Consider the following 6,000-nt stretch of genomic DNA (forward strand, 5'->3'; position numbering starts at 1 on the left):
CCTGAAATGAGGTGAATCTCCTTTCATTGTCTTTGTAGGACAGCTAAGTATACATCACAAAGGTAGTGTGGAGCGCACCAAAGAAGTTCATTCCACTAAGATTTTAGCACATCTAGAACATGTTGTAATTGTGCTCTTTTCAGAGCTAATAGGATTATTGAATTTAAGAAGGACATATTCTTCTTATGGCAGGCTAATGAGCAATTTGTGATACCTTTGCACATTTTACTTATGCACATTGAGCTATACATGATGAAATTCATTTCCAGCATGTAAAATTACTGAGCTTTTGCAGGCAATGTGTGCTTTCGCTTCAAGTGCTGTATCTACTTTTTGTTAAGTGTCAGACTGAATCCATTTGGACTGAAATATACCTAAACAAATGCCTCATGACTTCATGATCTAATTTAATCTGTAGTAATAGAGATATCCATGTAATTGAAATCACATTTTTAATCATTGAAAACTTGAAAATTTTCAAGGATTGAAAATTTTCATTCCCCTGCAAGATATGCATGACATTTGCATGTTCTCACAACCTCATATATTCTCAGAATTTATGTTTGAAAAGAACTGATATGGTCTTCTCAGTATAACTTAATGCATATCGTACCACAGAATTGGTAGCTCCTGAAACTGAGGTATTTTCAGTTCACAACAACAGATAATGTAACTAGAGCTTCTTCTAGAAATTATAACACGTTTTGCCTTAAAGGCTACAAGTGATGAAGCACTTATCATTTGAAGTTCTGAAATGCTTTTTCAGAAGCTAATTACAGTGTCTGTTAAAAATTTGCCTTTTATTTTCATCTGTTGGAACGTTATACAAGCCATTAGGTAAGGCAGTGCATTAAAAGAACTCAAACTTAATAATCATTTAAACCTTGCCTCAAAGCTGCCTGTCTGACCTGCACTGTGTCTCATGCTCCTAGCCCTGGGTATTTGGGACTAAAAGTGTCCAGACACCTTGATTGCTAGCAGAACTTTAACATAGTTTCTGCCTCCTTATGCCTGGGGAAACCAAACCATGAAGTAAGTATTCCCTCAGTAGTTCACAGTAAAATTCATAAAAGAAACGTTGCCTTGCATAATTTTAAGAGTTAGTTTGGAAACCTGCTGTGAAAGTGCCCTAAGCCACCCAAAGCACTGAGGGGGACCTGCCTAGGACCTTCCTTAGAGCAAGCTCCCTCTAAAGGTGAAAACAGCTAAGACAGCAAATATAAGATCATGGTCTTAGAAACTGCTTCTTCTTCAAAAAAAAATCACATATTTTGTTTGAAACATATATGTTGCACTACATTTATAAGCCAGGACATTCATTAAAAATGTGAAAAAGAAGCAGTTACACCAATGTATATGTCTTTCCTTTGACACGAGGCAGTGCTTAGAGTAAATAAGAACAAGAAACATGCTTTTATCTTAACTAAATGAAAATTAAGAGAGTTCCTCCAGGTACCTAGGCAGATGCTTGCAAAGCTGTAACTTGATGGCATGTTGACAGTCATTATGGAGGCTGTTAGCTCTCATTTTTAAAATTCCTAGCTGCAAAGGTGCTGAAGAAATGTTTGACTGACACAGGGTTAGATTACAAAAATGTGTCTTTCTTTCAGTAGACCTGGAGCTGCTAGTGCAAGGACACAGTTAAGAGGACCTGAAGGTATACTTAGGAATGATGCTGGCAATTTTATAATCCTGAAGGTATTAAAAGCCAAAAGTAAATTCCTGAATATTGTTTTTGATTACTTAGGAAATGTCTTTGGAGAAAACAAAATTCATGTGTGACTAGATAGTGGTTTTGCACATAGCATTAGCTCTTAGTGTACTTATGCTGGGTCAGAATCTGTCTGACCATCTTCTGGATGCAGAGGTTGTATGGCAAAAATGGACAGAAAAGCAAGTCAAATATTTTCTCTCTGTGAAACTCAGACAGGCAACGGACAAAACTGAAGCCTAGGCAAAACAGTAACTTGCACCTTCCCTCCTTACTGTGCCACATTTACCTTCATTATAGGGTAAGGAGTATGGATATAGAGATTACAGGGGGTTCAGTGCTTTGTGTATGTAAAAAGAATCAAATTCTAAGTACTGCTTCATGTGTCCCATCACTTTTTACTTAATTAATTGGACACACATTTGTGTAAATTTTGTAGAGACATTTACAGACCAGTCAACTGTATCCCACCTGAGGAGGCAGCACATCTCTACAAAATTTGTTACATCTTAGCCTCTTTTTTTGTACAAACCCAATCTGTGTAAATGTTAACAAAGCCTGTAAAAGTTTTTGGATTTTCCACCATAGGGATATGAAGTGTGAACAGCAATGTTTTCTGTTTTTCTCAGGGCAACAGTCCAGGCACTGCTGATGAAGTAAGTGAAACAAAAAAAAAACAACCAACCAACTAAAATAAATTAAAAAACCAAACCAAACCAAACAAACAAAAAAACCCACCAGATTTTGTCCTTTCAGTCTACAGTAACAAGCAAGGATAGTCAGCTCATTTCATCCTATATATTAAGTTCTACCTTAAGGCAAAAGGAGTGGCATAGCAAGTTGTGAAACAGTTGGGTTTTTCAGCTTTTCTCTGTTCAAAGACTTCCTTATTCCCATTTGAGGATAAAGATATCCTCAAACTTTATTTTCTTACTTGAAACTTCAATGATACAACTTCTTTCTGAGACCAAAGACTCAACATATTATTTATAACCAAACAGAAGATACTTTTTTCCTGATCCTCTCATAAATTATGTTTCCTTTTTTTATTTTATTTACCCATATATTTAATTTTCGTCTTTACTTCATGTTCATTATCAAAGCCCAAAATTTCTTTCAGTTACTCACTACTGTTCCTGTGCTACTATTCCTTGCATTTGCTCAAGTTTGAGCTGTAAACAAGTGTCCAAGTGAAATGCTCAATTTCTTCCAGGCTGCTAGTCCACTCATCTTCTACGACACATTACCCATCATTCTTATGAAATTCCATTTAACTAGTGGCATTCCTGTCATCCTCTACCTTTAAGCAGTGCATAACTCTCCTGCTGCTTGTGTCTGCTGTAAGGCTTCTTCTTTTTCTGATTCCTTTCTTTATTTTTTTCCCCCTGAACATGGAGCATAATACTGACTGAGGTTTATTATATGAACCCATTTTATTAGATTTCATTAACTCTTGCATTAAATTCAGCGTGTCTTTCTGTCTCAAGTAACATTTCTTGTTTTGGTCTATTAGCCATATGTCTCCTATACTAAAAAGCCATTCACACTTCATATGTTTCAGACTGGACAATGTCCTTTAGTTTGCTTTAGCAAAACTAAGTGTAGAACTCCAATTAGTGATTTATTCCAAATACTTATATGGGCTTCTTTTAGCCTTCCTTTTCAGCCTAAAGAAAAAAAAAAAAAATAATATATCAAAATCCTGGTCCAACAAAATGACAACAGGAAAATTAGGGGACGGGAAGAGAATATTTTGGGGTTTTTTAAAGCCTTCAATAGATATCCAGAACTAGTTATTTTGAGAATGACCATGACCACAGACATGATAATTCAAGAAAAATAGCTTCACAGTATGTACAAATTTGTAAGTCAGTCAAGAAGTAATGCTTTCACTGCATCTTTGATCCAATAAGAGACATGTTCTTGTTGTGTTCAAAGAAGTGTATTGTCACTTGTACAAAGCATTGTGATATCTGTCCCTCACAAAGAGGTTAGGGGAGCCTGGGGTTTTTAGTTTGTTTGTTTGAGGGGTTGTGTGTGTGTTTTGTTTTATTTTCCCTGAAATATCTGATGCTTTTGCAAGCATGTTCCTTGTGGAAGACAGAGGGAGAGGACAGAGGATAAAATGGAAAAAAAAAAAAAGGCAAGAAAAAAAAAAAAAAGCAGCTAAGCAGTAGGAGAGCTGGGCAATTACTATAACTACTGTAGCATGTTATCCTATTACTGCTAAGTACAAAAGTTTCTGAGCTTTTGCTTCCAAAATGTCATGTCAGACAAGACCTGGATTACAGCTAAAATTTTTTAATCTTCAGAGTAGAGAAGTCCAACATTTTTATAATAGGATGTGAGCAGTGATTCTTTATTGTCAATGACAATGCTACAGATTTTCAGTTCACTTTAGCACTAGATGCATTTTGTATCTGACATTTAGTGTAGTGAGTTATTTACACTTCATCTTCAAGAAATGCTTATTAACAATAGATTTCTATGAAATCATATTTTAAACAGTGCTTATGATCAATTTATATAGTCTAAAATGGGGATATAAAGCAATTTGTAACCCATATTCCTTCCATATTCGATGTTTTGCAGGAACTCCTTAACTAAACAAGGCCAAATATGACCCGTACTAGAGATGAAAACCCTCAAGGGCATCCCAAGCACTGCAGGGCTTACTAGTAGTTCTGTATTTGCTCTGAATCATTCACAGTGGTGATCTAACAAGAGTTTCAGTAACAGAAGGCAAGAGTTTCACAGCCTGTGGAAGTCAACAGAAAACCAAAACATTGATGGACAAAGATCAGTAGGTCTTTGTAGAAAAATCATTAGCCCTGACATATTGGCTAAATTTGAAATTGTATGTTTACATTCTCTCTACTTACATGCCCTGTTTGGTAACACAGTGGGGCAAATTCTATCATCTGTTATTGAAGGTGACAGGTATACCAAATCAAAGTAAAATGCATCTGAGAGAAAGTATAAACAGGAAGAAAAATATACATTGGTGATTAGGACCATCACAAGAGAACTTGAGGAGAATAATTAATTCTTATGTGGGTTTGTTTGTTTGGTTTTTTTCCTATTTTTTTCTCCCCAAGATGAGCAACCTGGTCGTGTACAGATATATCTTCTGAACTACCAGATGATAAGAAGTAGCTATAGGGCAACAAAGGTAATGGAGAAGATTTATGAGTTTTATTGCTCATAAATGTCAGTTCATGAGGACCAGTTAGTACATATCTGAACTTGATTTTTTTTTTTTGATTGAAGTGGCTCATGTATCAAAACCAAAATAAATGACACCTAATAAAAGAGACACCCTCCTCTTCCTTCCTTTGTTTCTTCTCCTTTCCTATCTTCACTTTTCTTCTCTTTTCTTTCTTCTCTAAAAAAGTCTGTAAAAGAGAGATATTTTGAAGTATATTCAAAAATTGTCATCACTGATTATGCCATTCAGAGAGAAGAGCATTCAAAATCAAATGGATCACTACAAAGGTTTGAGAACACCTCAAAACCAGCAGAACATGAGTATGGAACACTGAAAAGTGGTAGACTATGCTGCCACCCAAAGGCTCTGTTAAATAAATTGGTTGCTTTTATAATATACTAATATAAGTTTCCAGGTGGAATAAAGATTTAGTTATTCCTTGGTTGGTAGTTATCATGACTGATGTGCCAGCATCAGTAATTTTATTAAAGATTTTGTGTGCTTTATTTTAGTAATGAAGTGGCTCGTGGCTCTTTTGAAATAATAATTTTTTAAATTACTAGAAACCACTTCCATATTTCTCTTTGACTTTTGTACTAATGTTTTTTATTAAGGTGCTATTGCCTTGGATTTAATAATAGGGTTTTCACATTGTACAACTTTCTCTTTTCACAAAGAAAATAGTATAAGATGGTAGCAACTTGAGTAGAACTAGTATGCTTTTGAAAATAGGAATGTATATCTTCTTAGTTCTCTCTCATTTCTGCAGAATGATTGATCTGGATTCCACTTGATAACTTACAAAGAGTTCATCTCCTTATTTTTTTATGGGTGTTTTCTTGTCCACAACATATGCATGTCTAATTTGCCTAAGTGTGACATATAGCTTTCCAGAATGCTTGTTTTGTCTGGAAGCTTATGTGTTGTAGACAGATTTGGAAATCCTGCTCCACTCTTTCTTCTACCGTGTCATTGAGTGATTGTGTGCTGTATAATTTGACAACCTCCTCTATCAGCTCATCAGCATAACCTGCAACATGCATAATAATTACAGCTTCATTTCAGGAAATACATGAGAAAG

Source organism: Platalea leucorodia, assembly GCF_965183815.1.
Source record: "Platalea leucorodia genome assembly, chromosome: 4".
Lineage (NCBI taxonomy): Eukaryota > Metazoa > Chordata > Aves > Pelecaniformes > Threskiornithidae > Platalea > Platalea leucorodia.